Here is a 17,734-nt window from a genome sequence, read left to right as displayed (position 1 = left end):
CTAAAAGAATATCAGTATTCAATTGAATTACTTCTTTAGCCAGCAAATCAATAATTAAGGTAATCTTCTCAGCCAGAGAGTCAATTTCGAAGACACATATTTCTTCTTTTTTTGTCAGAACATGTTTCTGTTTAAAAATTCTGTTTTAATGAAATTGTACATTTGTATGCAATTCTGTTGATTTTTATTAGATTTTCCCAAGGAAAAATATAGAACTTAAGAGCTTTGACAATGTCAAAATATTCAATTTGATTTCAAATGAATATTTTGATCTTTGGGGGTTTGAAATGACATTTCATTTTGCAAATATATTGTGTATTATCAATCATAAGATAATTATAACATTAAAATTAAATAAAAATCCAGGCGACATTTTAATTTTATTTTGCAATAGAAGATTCTCGTAGCCCCACAGCAATACTTTTTCCCAATTTCAAGGAAATTTCTGAAGTCTTCCCTCAGACTCATCCAAAGGTTTCTTGAGATGATGCAATGCTCTTCAGAGATGCCCAGCTAATTTCATTCACATGATGCAGCTCAGGTGCAAGACAAGCCAGGTTCACATGCAAGTGAGAACAAAGCACCCATGACAAAGAGCAGCAGCACCAGCTTCTGCTCCAGAATTTGGGCTTTGGAAGGTGGAGGTGTTTTAGTGATTCCTAGAAGGAAACAAGCATTTGATTCCAGACCTGCTGAGATGTAACCATGGGTATCCTTATTCAGAGAAAGAGACTCTGGAATCACTGGGGCTTTGTGAGCCTTCTCTTTCCATCCTTTCCCCTGCTGCCTTTGAGACTTTTCCACTGATTTATTACCAGAGGAGCAGCCTCTGGATCTCTGCAGACCATGCTGGTTTCATAGCAATCAGTTCTGCAACATGCTGTGTCTGAAACTCAGAAACTCAACTTCCTTGGACTAGACACATCTCCTTTATTGCACAAATTTCAGCTTGAAGAGTTTATTGTAAGAAGAGAACACTTGGAGTATGCCATGGGTTTGTTAAATCCATGGTCTGGTTCTGCTCCACAGGGTGGGAGTCACTGCTCTGAATGTATTACTGCACTAGACAAGTATCACAGCTTAAGTGTTTATTCCTGAATCTATTCAAATAAATCTTCATGTTGTGGCAGAACAGAGAACACCAGACAGTTAAAATCAATATTTTATCATTTGACAAAAGCACAAGATCAGAAGGGAATGAATCCGAGATGACCTCATTTTAAAATCTAAATTAATTTTGCAAATAATTTGGGGTCTTCATTTATTCAGCACTGATTTGGTGTACATAAATGCTGGATATGTATACATGTCTATCCCCTAGAAATCGGAAAAGAACAAGCAGCAGCATTTTCCCTGTAACCCACCCAAAATTTTAAAGCTCTCAAACATCCGTGCCATGTCCCCTCCGATAGCCATGGTAACGTCTAATCGAATGCTGGTCCTCAGCAGTGCACCTGGGGACATTCTTGTTGCAGGAGGCAGGGATGAATTAAGGATGAACATAATGGACCTTTTCCAGTTCTCTTTGTCTGCCTTATTCATCATTAAATCACCTGATGTTTGTCTCCAAAGCCAAAACCTCAGACTAACCCACAACCACTGCAAAAAACCTCTGGAGTTCACACCGTGTGAACTCCATTTGTATGTGGGAAGGTGAATGGAAGGTAAAAAATTCACCAAATTCAGCAATCCTTGGTATTAGCCATGTCTAATTGGAAACATTTCATTCATCTTTGATCTTAATTGCTTTTTGAAGGTAGCAGCCCAAATGCCTACTGTCAGAACATGGGCTTTAGAGTCCAGGATTGAGTAGGATAAATCTGTGTCTCAGCTGCCTTTGATTTTTTATGTCTCTGATTTAGTAGCAGCACCCCCATCCACCCACTTCCTTGTTCTGCTCTAGCCCCAGTGTTCCTCTCGGATCCCAGCAACTTAAACAGAATGGAAGTTGCAAGGAAGAGGGGATGGAGAATGTATATTTTTAATTTAAAAGTGTTCGTAAGCATTTAAAATCTTCATTTAAAAAAAAAAAAAGTCCCAGAGCTATAATTCTAAGATCAGCATAGTAAGGGAAATGCAAAATCTCAAATATTAAAATATTCTCTCCTCATTTCCCTCCTTCTAATAATAGTTAAGTGTACTAAAGTCTACAGGGATGTCCATCTGTAAAAAGAATTATGCAGCCTCCCGGTGGAAACTTATTATTTTGAAAATTTGGATTCCACTGCTCATCTGTTTTCTTAGACACTATTACAAGTAACTCAGCTGGATTCATCACTGTGCTGGAACTGATGGGATGTGCCTGATTGCAGCATCTTCCATGTGGGATTGAGGGTTTAGGTTCATTTTACCCACCCGTAGAGAGTTTCTTTTTTTCTTGCTCCAAGATACATCAAGAATTATTTGAAAAGCAAACACACAACAGCAACAACAACCATAAAATCCCTCTGAAATCAGACACTTTGATCTAAGTGCCTAGACTGTTAAGAAGATAATCTCTCAGAACAAAGGGAACAAAAGAAATCTTTATGAAATGAAATGCTTGCTTTCTAGAAATGACAAAGGGAGCGATGGCTGATCTCTCAGCTCCTAGCAAGGACATGTTTACTCTTGGGGTAATACTAATTATCCTACAGGCTTCTGTAACTCTGTACAAAATGTATGCTCAGAAAGCTTAGTTCAGTAGTCGACTTGTGTCTCAGTAAATTTGGCTTCTATGTCTAGTTTATTACAGAGATCTCATGATTAAAGCAGGTTCTAACATTTTATCATTTCAATGCCACAGCCATTAACAGAGTATTGCTCCCTTAGGGCAAAAAACTCACCTATTTCTAGGCAGGTCCTATTCTGCATTTTAAATGAAACACTGCAATGGGGTTTAATCTCTCCTCAGACATCTACAGGTCACCCCCACATGTCCTCCTTATTCCAAAAGCACAGTAAAATTCAGATGTTACTTTGTCACACTGTCATGTGAATAGTTGTTACCATTTTCGATGGGCTGTGTAACAGTTATCATTCCACATTATTATGCTGGATTTAAAACTGGAAAACCCAGTTTCATGAATTTCTGGGGAGAAGACAATATCAGAAGTTGTAGATTTTGGTAAAGAAATGTCTTCAGAGAAATGGAAAAAAATAAAATCTTTCTTCAGGGTAAGAAGACTGATTATTTTACTGAGATTAATATTATTTCATCCAAGCAGTGGAGTGCTGAATGAGGAATGTATTGCTCCAATCTCTGGCCTCTCATTTCAAACTCCTTTTTTCGTACTTTTGACAGAAATAAAGACTGGTGCTCTGAAAGGATGTTAGTTGTAGCACCTACTAATATTTGGTCTTTACTACCTAAAATGGACATCTGGGAGCCTGGAGCACAGGAATTGGAATGCATTTCACAAAATACACATAGGTGCCTTAAACCAGGCTAAAAAGGGAAGTTGCTGATAGCAATAGGAAATATAATAGAATCCAGTTTAATATATCACCTTTCGAGTTCCACGTATCCCGAAGAGCTTTTACAAAGTAATAAGTTAGGAAAAGGTAGCAGTGGCATAGCAACTCCATAAATAAATACTGTGGCTATTATTCAGTTTAGCAATAACTCATGCTTTTTAGACATTAAGAGCTAGATTTAGCCTAGTTTTCCACCAGCCATCATCCAGGCCTGGGGTCTCTTGGGGGGAATTTCAAGCCACTGAAGACAGATGCACTAAATAAAGAAATCACATTTTCCAAAAAGAATATGATCCAAAGAGTTACTGGAGTTGGTGAAAGAATGAGAAGTCTCATGATTTCATATTTGAACCAACCCATGGTTCTGAGAAACAAATGAGATCCCTGAGGATAATTGGAACTGAAAGATTACGTGTGCCTATGAGCAGAGAGCACCTGTGGAAGCAGTTACCTCACTGGTTCTTAATGGACCCCTTCTTTCAAGAGGTAATGGAGACACTCTGTTAGCTTTCATCTCCATGAATAATAATTCTAAATTTAGTCTTGACTGTGTGAAGGCTTGTGGAGTTAATGAATTGCTTGTCAAATCTCTTGTGAGAGTGAAAGGCAGAGAGGAGGGAGAGGGGACATAACTGGGTATGGGCCTTTTGCACGGGCTTGCTGAGCCCTGGTGGAGCCCACGCCCCGTGTCACGGCACTCAAACATGGGCTCCCTTTTCTGTGCTGGAGCACTGACCACCAAATGATGCTGTGCCAGATCTGGGCAGAAAGATACACATATGATATTGTCTTCATTAGGTTCAAGCCCAGGACAATGCCACAAAGCAGAGATGGCCTGACCAAAAGCCAGATGCTGCATCAGTCCTGCCTTTCTCCTTTGAGCTGTGCTTAATGATACATCATGCCTATGTCATCATCATGACAATTTATTTCCTGCAGAGTGTAAATTCTCTTCCCTGGAGAGGGAGGACTGTAGGCTGTGCTCAGAGAACAAGAGCCATTTGCAGGTTGTCCACCCCCCCCCTCCCCCCATGAGATCAGGAATTTGTACACTCTTCCTGCTTTTCCCCAGGCTGAAGGAATTACTCCTTTGGCTTCTCCAAGGATGATCCACAAACTGGGTGACATATGGTCTTGCACAACAATGCCAAATATTCAGGAAAGCAAAACTATGAGATTATCTCCATGAACAGAAGAAAGCTACACATAAGGCACTATTAGAACTGAGTTTTCTGCATCCCTTTAGGGACTAAAATCTAAATGAAGGATAAAGGAACTTCAGAGCTTTTTGTGCATCAAGGAGCTGTGTGAGAAGACAAGGCTGGGCCCAGAGGTTTGTGGGTGTACCCGTGTGTGTCACAGAGTCCTGTTCCCAGCTCCCTGGGCGTACCTGCAATGCAGCCTTGTAGTGGGCTCCCTGCAGGGATAGGGGAGGATTTGGCCAGCTGAGCATACTGATGGAGCTCCTGAATATCTCAGTGATGGTGGTTGTGATGCTGAGCTGGAAAGCTGGAGCCAATGGTAGCTATCCTGGAACAATGGGAGGAGGAGGAGGAGAAGAGCAGAGGGAATGAGGGGAAGGTGACTGCCACCATTTTTTTTGCTACATCTAGGGGCTAAAAATAAAATTAGAGCCTCTTCATACCAGCCCTTCAGTTCAACCCTGCCACAACACTGCAGTGTGCCTTCAAATGACTCATTTAGAAAGTTTGGGGATTTAGAAATCCTGGGGTTTCCTGAGGCAGCAGAAGTCTCCCAGGGCCCCATTATTCATCTCCTCCCCCTAATTGGATCTTCTGTCAGCTTAGCTTCCTCTATTTTCCAAATCCCCTCCACAATCCCAAGATGGCTAGCAAGTTAGGAGCATCACAGAAGGTATGTTTGTCCCTTTAATTTATGTAAAACCAAACTGTTGCTTCTCTGCAACACGATAAGGGAGGTAAGATGCAAGAGGTTAGAAACAAATTGAGGGCATCCCCTGCCTTTTCCAGTCTGCTGCACTGAAGAGCTGGAATCCATTACCCAGCACACCTACAATATCTCACATTCCCACACAGATTAATTTTAGGTTGGTTGGCTCATTGCCTTTACACCTTGTGTGCAAGTGTAAAACTTGATCTACAGTGTTTAAATTTAAACAGTCTGTATTGCCACTTTCTGCAACGGTGCTGATAGGCACAGAGGATTGTCAACAAATAGGCATATCACTTTTATTTCCAATCCAAACACAGTGTTCTTCCTGATTCCCTCCTCTTAACCCTTAAATATGGTGGTGTTTTGTGTTTGTTTGTTTTTTTTTTTCAAATGGCAGGCTGCCAATGTCGTGTGGAGATTTGATTTCTATTTCAGAATCCAAAAGGGAATTCCTGTGATGCTGGAGAGGAGGATGAATTAAAAACCCACAGGTGTAGGATGGGGTATATTGAGTTGGCTGGAGAATGATTCTATTTGATGAGAAATCTGGAGGTTTTGTTTAGTTCCAGAATATATACCAAAGACCTTTTGAACTTAAAAGCCAAACTGAATGGAGCTGGTGCAGGTATGTTTTAACTGGAGGACGTGTGCTGGTGCCCCATTTGGAAAAAGGATGTGTAAACCCAGACAGCTCTTAACTACAACTTCTGTAATTGCAGACCTGAGCCTGAACCATGTTGCTCTTTGAATATAAACTACTTTTGATCCAAGCTCTTCCTTCTGGGGGAAGAGGTTCACGGCAAGCCAACTGCAGCACCAGGGAGGCACAGCCAGCTGGCCCGTGGCTGCAGCAGGGCACTGAGGTGTGCCAGGCTTCAAAGCAGAGTGTGGCTGGGGCTGTGTACTGGAAGCTGGATATATCTACAAGTACTCTAGTTTTTACTAGGTTGCACATGAGGACTGCACTATCTGGAAGCTTTTATCCAGTTTGATTTTTTTCTGTCTAAGTGAAAATTAGCTTAAAGCCCCAAAGAAGCCTGTACCCCAACCTAGGAAAAAAAGGTCCTTTTCCCCTGTGCCCTGCACTTACTCTCACAGGCTTCAGTATGGGGTACTAAAAGAAAAGCAGAATATCCAAGTTTCAATCCCTTCATGATGGGGCAGATAACAAAGTTATCTGATTTCTTCTTATCCAGGTGCAAGGCAGAGTATGACTTTTGTCCTGGGGATGTTTCACAGCAGATTCATCTGTAACCTGCCTGAAGTGAACATCTCAGTTGCACCTCTCTCTGTGTCTTGTGGGACCTGGAAGTCACCATGTGGGAAGGTCTCCTGGCTCTAGGTGTTGCACAATAAGGAGAATGCAGGTCTGTAGACACTGCTGTCACAGCAGTCTACTGCAGCAATAGCTAAATTAGTTTTAAGCTAACTGGTCTGGGATTTAGTAGGAGAGAGCAATTAAGGCAGGATGGAGCTTAGCACAGTAAATGATCCCTCTCTACTGCTGAGACCTGATATTACCCCTACTCAAGCTACTAAAAACACAGCAACCCCTAGGACTCCCCCAGGCCTTCACAGACACCTGCAGTACATCTGTTCCTTAGATTTAGGAATGTCTACAATAAAAAGAACTCTGGTTCCCCACAGCATGGACAAATGCATTGCTTTGCTTGCTGTGCACAAAGGAGGGCAACGGACATTGTTTCCTGAGCAAGTTTTCCATCATCTTTCCTTCCCCACCCCTGCTGCGGTGCCTGCTAATACCTGTGATCATTAGCCATGAAAATGGTACCCATTTGTCTCCTTCTCCACAGTGCCCAAAGTATATTTGGACTCTGGCCAACAGGAGCAGCAATTCCATGGACCTGGAATACACTGCCTTAAGTGTGTATTCATCAGTGCATGTTAATGCAATTACAAGCCCAAATGAAGCTTGTTCCCCTTTCATAAAGAGTTTCAGCCCTGTGCTCCTAAATCAGCAATCCCTTAATTTTTGATAAAACTAAGGGTTTCTTTAATAGGAAGATGCAGTTTTCTTCCTTTTATTATTCTGTTTCTTCAACTGCGCGTGTGATGCTAAATGTCTTTAAATAGCCATTTAGCCACCCACAGAGAGAAACTAGGTTTACAAATTTCCTTGTTGCATAGTTTTGCTACGTGTGCTCCCCAGAGTATTGGCATTTTGTTTGTTTTCCTGCTTAGAGAAATGGATGGATCCAATTTGCAACCCCAACAAAACTGAAGAGAAGTTAATTCTCCCCCTGCTCCCCTGTTTTTATAGTCTGGTTTACTGGAGATAAAAAAAAAAAAATAAGAAGAAAATCAATGAGAGTCAGAAGATACAGTGTACAGAGGAGAAATGCCAAAGGAGTCCTTTTATTGCAAGAGTAAACCTGAAAAGGAGGATACATTTCTTGTGAATAAAGGAAAATAAATGAGAATGACAAGAGCAATGAAAGGTCTACGTAAGATGACCCTAGGGAAATACTGAATAAGCTGAGATTTTTTAGCCTGAAGAAGAGATATAGAGGCACATCACAACAGCAGTTGTCCTTTAAGGAGGTAGGGAGCAGTACCCTCTCAATACCCACACTAGATAGAAATGATGGGCTTACACTGTAGCAAGGCAGATTTAAGACAGAAATTAGGAGTACAGGGACAGCAGAGGTGAAGATAGCAATGACAGAAGCTTGGGGACCACCCTGGAGAAGGCACAGAGACCCCACCATGGCCACCCTGGTCACAAGTTCACATATTTGCCAAGTGTAGGAGCAATCTACAGGGAAACTGCTCACATTATCCTCCTGCTTTGGTAGGAATCTCTTACTGAAATGATTTATTTTTTGTCTCCCTGGGGGAAGGAAGAACTGGGAGGCTGCCTGTGCCCCATAGATGCAGCTACACTCTCCTTCACAGAACTCTTCCCCTGCCACCCTTTCCACCTGTGCCCCGGCACTTTCTGTCTCTGCCATTCATCATCCAGAGTTAAAAATTCAAGGGTTGGTTTTGATTATCTTATTACCATGGTGACCAGGATGACTTTCATGCCCATCTGCGCATGGCAGGATGCTGCAAACCTTTACTTCAGTGCAAACCAGGAGAATTGTTATCTGTTTCTCTCCTCACAACTTAGTGCCACCTCTGTGCAGAAGCACAGTGCAGTTATCTATTAAGCACCAGGTTTTTAGGGAGCACCAAAAAGTCAGGATCTGCACAGCTGTCTTTTGTTTACCAGATGGAAAGCAAGATTTCAGTTTGAACAAATGTTCCCCAAAACCCCAAATGGCACCAAAGCCAATCTTTGTATTTAGGGTACTGCAAAGGAGAACAGGTTGTCGTGTAAGGAAACATGTAACCCCTAATGGGGCTAAGGCTAAGACTTTCATTAAAGTACAGCAGAAATCCAAGGAGATAACTGAAAAAAAAGGATGATTGAAACATTAAAGAAAAATAATCAGGATTGCACTAAAATCTGGGAGATGGGTAGGACTTGGGAAACAGCCTCCAAGCAGAGCTTAGAGCAAAGGCTTTAAGATCTGTCTTTCTTCATTTCATTATTGTTAATGGAATCTCCCATGTCCAAATGAAAGACTAATTTAAGTCTTACTTAAATATGCCTTGAGTCATTTCTGTGCATTTAAGTCTTAATTAATCTTCCTTAAATCTTTTTGTCACTTCCTTTGAAAGGAAGATGAGTTTAATTAAAGGAACTGTCAACTTTATTTTAGTCTTAAGAATTTTTTGTGGTAACTTTGAAAGGTTTGGTCATTATTGCAGACTAAGATCTAGTAGATTAAATGTTCCTGTATCTTAAGGACATGTCAGTCCACCACTTTGAATATTTTCATTGTGCTCAAGTACAACGTTTGGACTGACTCCAAGGCTTTGTTATGATAAGAAATACTAAGATTTTAATTATAGCTGCATTCAGGAAAGATCTTCCATTTAACACATCCTATTTTTTTTACTCTTTCAGACCGAACCATGATGTATAGACACTTCCTTCAGATGGTTTCAACTTGGATAACGCTAGCTCCTTCTCCAAAGAATGAGGAAAGCTGTGCTTGAGCTCATATGGACAAGGATGCACATAAGATCCTCTTTTTCTGGTGTAACACCATTGAGATTTATATTGCTTATGCCCCGGGTAATTTCATCCAACCAACTGTCAGTGGGAGGGATTCAGGATGTGAGAGCAGCCCACAGGTTTGCAATAATCCATCCCCAAGCAGGGGCACGGAGCCTCACAAGAAAGCACAGCACAGCTCTGCATCTGTCACAACAGCTTTGATGCTGTGGGAGGTGCTGAGGTCTGGGTCTTCAACCCCTCTCACCCCTCACATCAGAAAACTGTCACATTTGTGTATGGGTTTAAAAGTGTGGTTTCACCACTGCACTCTGGAAAGCTGCTGGCTCTGCTGCAGTCTCACTGTGCCATGCAGACCCAAAAGGGCAAAAGTGTATTACCATAGAGGACGGGCTACATATTTTCATGGATAAGTAGGTGCCAGTCTAAGCAGGATGTTTCAAGAGATGCAGCTGGAAAAAGAAAATTCCTTTTTTACAACAGCAGCTTGTTTCACCCATCTCCATGGGAGAGAAAGTCATGGAGATGGATGCAAAAGGCACAGATGAAAACTGCTTATTGTTACTGACCATCTAATTGGGAATTTGCTTCCACCAACTGCCTTCAAAGCCTGGGAAGTGCCCATAGCTGCCTTCCCAGGTCCTCTTTTCCTGCTCACAGAGGAAATGGGGGATGAATTCCCAGCTCCACAGGGCTGCCCCTTCCTTTCTTGTGGGCTCATTTCTGCCTCCATCACCTGGTAACATTTGTCATTTCCAGCTTTAGCCAAGCAAATTCCAATCCACTCTTGTTTACTTTTGATTGCTTTGTCTTTAATGTAGCATACAAGGATTTCATGTGCTTCTGTTTCATCAGTGTAATTCTTTTGTTGCTATGGCAATCAGCTTCAATTTTCTTTCGTTCTGGCAATTGTATTTTTATAGTCTCCTGCTCTCAAAGAGATAAGCTGCCTTGTATATCACACAGACACTAAGTATTTTCTCTGTATAGACACAGCCAACCTTTGCTTCAAGACAGTTGCTGTTATTTGTGAGAGTAGTTTAGTGCTGCTGATGTAATTTTTATTCTTTTCTGTGGGGTCTGTTTCAAATAAGAGATTTGCTCAAATTTACTCATCTGTTCTACTGCTGAGGAAACGCAGTGGTGTAAGAGGTGCACTCCTGCAGGCACTCGGTGGCTGTGGAGAGAACACATTCAAGCCCTGGACTTGACAACAGAGATGAGCACAGTGGTTTCAGCAGATCAAGAGTCACTATAAATTAGAGCTGATTCATTTAATATATTGAGAATAACGTGGGGGGGGGAAAAGTTTTGAGGAAAATAATTTCTCAAATTTACCGATGAAGATTGAATTTTCAAAAATATCAGAGGAAAATATTTTTGGGCACTCCATCACCTTGAGTCACAGAAAGAAACACTGCCTTGTGATGGATAGCAGGGCCTAATGATAGGGGTGCTGCTGGGCAAACCTTAATATGGGAGGAAGCCAGCCCTAAGGCCAGACAAGTCCCGCAGCACTGGATGGTCCCAGTTCCCTCCAAGTCACTAGATAACCTGCTTTCATTCATCCAATTTGAAATAATATCTGAATTTTCTGAATTTTAATAGCTAAACCAAAATTTGTGCACACATGCAAAGCAGAACTAATCCATTCACCACTTCCCATGGGCAGGTGGGTGTTCAGCCATCCCCAGGAAAGCTGGGCTCCATCACGTGTAACTGTAACTTGGGAAGACAAAACAAATGCCTCCCTTTTCTGCTTCTTCTCCCATCTTGCTACACTGAGCACGACACCACATGGCCTGGAATATCCCTTGGGTCTGTTGGGCTCAGCTGTTCCAGCTCTGTCCCCTCCCAGCTCCTTGTGCACCTCCAGCCTCCTCGATGGAGCAGGAAAGGCCTTAACTCTGTGTAAGCTCTGCACAAAAACAACTAAAACATCCCTGAGTTATCAACGCTGTTTCCAGTACAAATCCAAGTCACAGCCCCATACTAGCTACTACGAAGAAAATTTACTCTACCCCAAGAAAAACCAGCACACATCTGTATAAATATATGTGCACCAAGACCCACTCCTTGTCCTAGGGAGAAAGTGGGAGGATTCAAGCACAGAGAGACTAAAAGGTACAACGAGGTCACACAGGGAAAGTGTTGCAGGGATAGAAATTAAATTGAGATCTCCCATGTCCCAACCATCCTGAGTCAAATACACAAATGGCTAATCAGCACATTTTTTGCAACCTGCTGATGCATTTGAAAATCTGTGCCTATTTTTTTCCTCCCCTCAGAAAGCTTGTGCCATTCATTGTTAAGCTCTGGAAATGCTCCATGCTTAAGTTATCAAGTCTGTCATCTCTTCAGCACGGTAAAACCAGCCTCCTCACTATCCTCTCTACCAGGCAGAGGGTGGAATAGGAGACAGAATTAACAAGGAGTCATTCTGCCAACATGCTGAACTACGTATTGCATTTGTTAGGCCATATGGCTTTGTGATCATCCCTAATGAACATTAGGTAGCACTTTAAATTGGATAGTGTATGAAGGATCAGAATCTGAGAAATCACACCCACTTGTCTCTGCAGCTTCCCTGGGGCACACCATGGTTCTTCCCTGCTGACAGCCGTGACTCCCACACACACCAAGCCACTGAAAATGTCCTGGCATGACAAAGTGGACACAGGAATCGATGCTGGCTGGATTGGTCCCATTCCCAGCAATTTAGAGTGACGGGGCTTTATTATTTGATAAGCCACAGTCATAATATGCCAGAAGATGGCTGTTTATTGGAATGAAATCCATTATAAATGGCACAGAAGCATTTTTTCCCCCAACGAAAAAAAAAAAACCAACTTGCAATCCGGATGCAAGGAATAAATCATGCCATCCCTGGGGAGGAGATTTGCCTCAAACAATCAGGCTCCCCAGGATGGCCAGTCAGAAGTGGTTAGTGTATGGGTAACACTGCTGTGTGTGCCTGCTCCAGAAGAATGTTCCATGTCTTTGGAAGAGAAGGGGATGCACCAGATGGCAAATAATTAGAAATGGAGCGCTGAGAAACTGATTGAAGATCTGTTGAGTGAATAGTATTTTATAGGTTTGGTAGATTTAATTTTTTTTTTAATACATTTTTGTACTTTGCAAAGTAGCTGCTTTCCTCCACACCCAGGGGCAGTGGGGGTGTAGTCCACTTCCCCAGACACCACCTGAAATAACAGACATTAGTTAATAGCCAAGAGAATTGGACACTTTCAGACTGAGAGTTTAACCCCACTCTAAGGCAGGGACCTAAGCCCAATATTTCTAAATCCTAAATGGATTTATGCAGCTACTGATGTGTTCCAAAACCAGGAACATACTTTCCATGCTGAGCATACAAACATGTTCAGGGTCCCCCTGCTGATGATCCCATTCAATAGGGAAATGTATTTAGAGACATCTCTGGGAGCCCTCATGCTGTAGAGCTCTGGGTTAGGCAGCTGCAACATTTAAAGAAAGACTTTCTACATGTATAACCTGTGGCACAATTTATATTTCAAGGGATTTGCATATTCCTGGATACTGGACGGCTCATGAACGCATCCCAAGTGGAAATGGAGGCTCATAGCCAGGATTCTCCCTGGCCATGAATGCATGTAATATGGAGATACATGCACAGGACTGGAGTTATTGGGAAAGGCTGCTCTTGTTTGTTTTAAGGAAATCCACACCCATCACCATCCATTGCTAATTTTCTTCACTTAAAACTGACCAAATGAGTGACCACCATTTCAGTGATGCCTGTTCATTTTAGTGACTTAATCACAAGTGGTTGAGCTTCCATCTGTTCAAGTCAAATAATGACAGAAGTGTAAGATACAAACTTACTTCCTACTCCTCTCCTCGAAATTATTCCTATAAGTGGCTCAGTGCTTCAGAAAAGGGAACATTTCATTAGTATTTATTTTCTGCTTAATATAAATCCATGAAAAAAAATGGGAAGACTCACTAACTGGTACATCATGACTGTCTATGGTGGGATGAAATATTATCTCATTGCCCTGAAAATGCAGGTAAACCTTATTGCTCACTGGATAATGACTGCCTTAGTTCAACCAGCTTCTGAACTTGGTAGGAACTTTAATGACTATTTTTGAATCTTGTGTGAAAGATTGCTTTGTTCCTCTTTTGTTCATTGTTCCCTCCACAAATAGGAATTGTCAGGTTTGGAACTAATTGTTTCCCTGATAGAGAAACAAAGTTACTGATGAAGAAAAAAAAAATCTTTGTGAAAGTTTCAGTGGAAAAATAATTTTCAAAATCTTTTGATATCTCCCATCCCAAGACTTTTCACCTACACCTCTTAATTTTATCGAAAAAGTAAAGGAAAGTGAAGGAAATTTGAAGTTTTACTCACTACTATGCAATTACATTACCCAGACTTTGGTTCCAAGTGCAAACACTGTAATTTTGCTTTTATGATTTACTGCCAGGCTCTTTGCTTGGTTTTGGTTTTGTTTTACTTAAGGTGGTTTAGGAGACTTTTGTAGTAATAATTACTCAATGTCATGTTAAGCTTTCATGCAATCACACTTGTAATATTTTAAGCTTGGTTCATCTTCCCAGTTATTGCACTGCATTGATCTGTGCAAGCCAAGTTCAGAGCTTTAGTGTTTTTATCTCTCAATTCCCTGTAGAAAAGCCTCACATTTTAAAATCATTTCCTGTGGCCTCGGGGAAGTAATGGATTTATAATAGTCTGAGTACAAATGCACACCATCATTTAACAAGCATATAAGGACAACTCATGCAGACTGGGGGTGTTGAGGGTACATCCTGACACACCTGCAAGAGGTACAGGAATGTGAGAGCAGCAACCACAGACAGCTCATGCAGCAAATATCAGCTTTTTCTCTGACCACGAATTGTCAGAGAATACTGATCCTTTCTGCAGATCTTTGCTACATGAAACTGTTCCCATCCCCATTTTTAAAGCAAAACAACCGTTTCTCAAAAAACTCCCCAGTGACCATATGCACAGTCCAACAGCCCCTGAACTGGGCTGCTGAACTGGGACTGTGATGCTTTTTCTGGGAAAAGGGACTGTGGTCCCTTTCTCCTTCCATGTTCCCTCTGCAGATGCAAATGACTCACCTGAAGCTCTGCTCTGGTGATGCCTCTCCCTGCTGCCTTTGCTGTTGGCATTCCTGCCAAGCGTCTCTTTGTATCTGAGGGAGGTGAGTCAGCTGAGGGCACTGCAGGGCATCTCAGGTTCATGTGCTGGTGACACCTTGATCACCTCACTGACTGTGAAAGGTGCCTTAGGATAATTAGGCTCCCTCCTTAGGTGTCTTACTGACTGCTTAAAATTAAGTGGCATAGATCAAGGGATTTGGGAATGTTGGCACACCCAAAATCTATGTCAGGGCCCGCATCTTACTGAGCTCCAGTCTAAAAGAGGGTCACTGTTGTGATTGTGCTCCAGCACCAGAAGCATGTGCTAAAAGTCACCAAGGGAGCCCACTGGAAATCACAAGCAGATCTAGACCATTCAAGCAAGACAAATCCTTGTCCTGCAAGAGCTTTGGGTGTAAAGTCCAGAAGAAATGTCCCAAAGAGTATGGATGGACCACTGCAAAAACTCACATGGAGAAATTCATAAACCTGAATTTTGTGTTTAAAAATTATAATTTTTCTTTGCAATGTTTTCTAGCTCTGTCTGCTTTCCTCAATCCATTTTTTAACTTTCTCTAAGTAGAATAGGCATGTCTCCAAACTGAATGTTTCTTCATTCAAATTTCCTTGGAGCAAAGGAATTGCGAGACTCGTTCTTGACAAGAAATCCATCTCCTTCACTGGTATCAGTTCTTCTATGTGTCATGGTTTGAGCTCCAACCGAAATAAGTTAAGTGTAATAGCACTAAACTTCAAGTATTAGCTCTTAGTTGGCAGTGAAGCATTATGTTCCTTGGTTAATTCATTCGCAACATCAGTGTGTCTGAAACAGGAACAGAGAGAAGTATAATTACTTATGGCAATATTTGCTTGAAGTGAGAGTCATTTGTGCTATACAGATTTTTTTTCTCTCTTTCTTTTGCTGTAGAATTTACATTGCAGTAGAAGCAAGAAAGAAGGAAGAAAGTGAAATAGAGAAGAAAGGCTTTTTTTGATATATGCTGATTGAAATATTTTCCAGAGAAAAACAGTCAAAAATGCTTTTAAGTAGTCCTTGAAAGAGCAGCAGCTGTATCAGATATCCTATCTCTTAGAAATGATCAAGTTTTTTGTTGTTGTAGTTGTTGTTTTTTTCCTGTTTCCTACTGAATTGGAATTTTCCTGTAATTGCTTTAGCCATTCAGTCTTCATCTCTGCCAAGATTTATATTAAAAATTAGGAAAGGAAGTGTTGCTCTGCTCCCTTAGGATTTGATGGAAATTTTGCTTTTAAACCAAACACACTCAGCAAAAATCTTAGGCTGTTTTCTGGTTTCATCATTAAAAGCTTTGTGATTCTTCCACTGTAAACTGATTTTTACCCAGATGTAGCCACTTCCTCCTCTGATGATGCACTGACACAAGAGCATTCACTCAGAGCAGTGAAACAACTCCTGTGTGGGTGATGATGGCACTGGGGATATTTTGTAAACAAAAAAGATGGAAGGGATGGGATCAACCACAGCAGAAGTTTAGCGGTTGCAAGGTTACAAGTGGTTACACCCATCCTGGCTTGCTTTCCTGGGTCTACCACTTCCCTTGGAAAAGGAGGGAAATATGGAAATTTCCCCTAGTGCTCAGGTTTCCATCAGATGAAATGGAGCTGCATAGCAGTCCCAAGTGCAGCAATGTTTTTCAGGAGTAACTTGTTTATTTCTCCACATTTAAGAAAAAGGTAAATCTGTGCTTTCATGCTTTTCCAGGCTGATGCTGGACCAAACATTAACACCAGCCTCACAGCCCTATCAATCAGAAATACATATATTTCCACATACGTAAATTTCTGTCCACATATGGTAAGGAATATGTTGCTAATACAAACCTTACAAATACAAATCGTGCTGATATCCATCTCTGGTATCTCTGCCTGCATGGTTGGACCCTATTCTGTTGCCGTGGGAGCAGCTGGATTTGGGTTGCAGCCTTGTACATCATGGGAAAGCTTTGTTCTGATGAGAGGTGGCTGGGACTCCTGCAGCCTCTGCCTAGTCTCTGGGTTTGGAAGGAGCTTCAGGGCTTGGGCAAACTACAAAACATCTCCCAGCACCCAATCCTTTCCATGGAAAGAGAAGATGGAGATTTTGCCACAGCAGCCAAAGCAAAGGGCATTCTGTGCAGCCAGAACAGAGGATGAGATCTTGTGCAAGTGCTGTGCTTCCTCATTTCTTAGCACTTATTTGCAGCTCCCTGGTATCCAATAATTATTGTCCTGGAACATTTCCAAGAGCACTTTGCTGTGTGTGAAATTCTGCTAGACACATTCTGGATGGCACAGTCTCCTGGCTGGATGAATATCACTCGTCGCATCAGGTCTCTGGCAGAAATTCTGAATTCTTGTTTCTACAAATCCTCTGAAAGTTTGGCTTGAGTTTTGCCACTGAACTTTTCTGCAGGGCAGCTCATTTGCAAGAAGACAGTAGAAAGCATATTCAGAAAGAAAGAAAAATATGTTCACCTATGCCCTGATTTCCAAAAGCTCTTAAGCATTGGCTTAGTGTCTCCAGGAGGATTTAAATGTTTCTTCAGTGCTGTCCTGTGTAAGAACACCTTATTTCAAAAACTTGTTCTTGAAACCCTTGCAGTAACATTTCTACAGCTCTTATTGTTCTTCATAAGTGCCAGGAGAAAAAAAAAAAAGGGGGTGGGGGAGGAAGGGAGAGGGAGCACAGGGACATGGAATTTTATAGTGAGAATATAAATAAATTATATCATCCTGTACAATTAAAAATGTTATTGCTAAATAATAAATAAATACTAAATAATATATATATTTTTTTAAAAAGGTTAACAGCTGATTTCTGTAGGGAAGCCATGAATTAAACATCATGCAAAACAATTAAACTCTGGGAAATAGGATTTTTGATATAGTGGTCAACAATTAAAAATGAATGTGTTACTCTGCTCCAGGGAAAAGCAGTAAGATGTCATGCTTTCATGCTATGGGGAACAAACGTACTGTGTGACTCCAGCTGGAAAGTTCTGCAAAACACAAAGCAAATACACAATGAGTGGCAGAGACTTAATCTGAGACCCTGCTACACAAAAGGCACAGGCAGCAGTCGCTATTTCTGAAGGAGAGACACCACTG

At 41.5% G+C, this 17,734-nt stretch overlaps 1 long non-coding RNA gene across 1 annotated transcript in view; it reads right to left on the bottom strand.

The window, feature by feature from the left end:
• Positions 1-17,269, bottom strand: part of LOC120324025 — a 54,523-nt gene extending 37,254 nt beyond the window's left edge. Inside the window, exons 1-2 of the long non-coding RNA XR_005565017.1 lie at positions 16,469-17,269; positions 14,588-15,431 (exon numbers count right to left, since the gene is read on the bottom strand). This is a non-coding gene — a long non-coding RNA (uncharacterized LOC120324025). The remainder of the gene's footprint in view (positions 1-14,587; positions 15,432-16,468) is intronic.
• Between the last annotated feature and the right edge of the window lie 465 nt (positions 17,270-17,734).

The sequence above is a fragment of the Pipra filicauda genome, unplaced genomic scaffold, assembly GCF_003945595.2.
Source record: "Pipra filicauda isolate LSUMZ 115617 unplaced genomic scaffold, ASM394559v2 scaffold3_size10097308_pilon, whole genome shotgun sequence".
Lineage (NCBI taxonomy): Eukaryota > Metazoa > Chordata > Aves > Passeriformes > Pipridae > Pipra > Pipra filicauda.
Note: the sequence above shows the minus strand (reverse complement) of the source record. Positions and strands in the feature narration are given on the sequence as shown.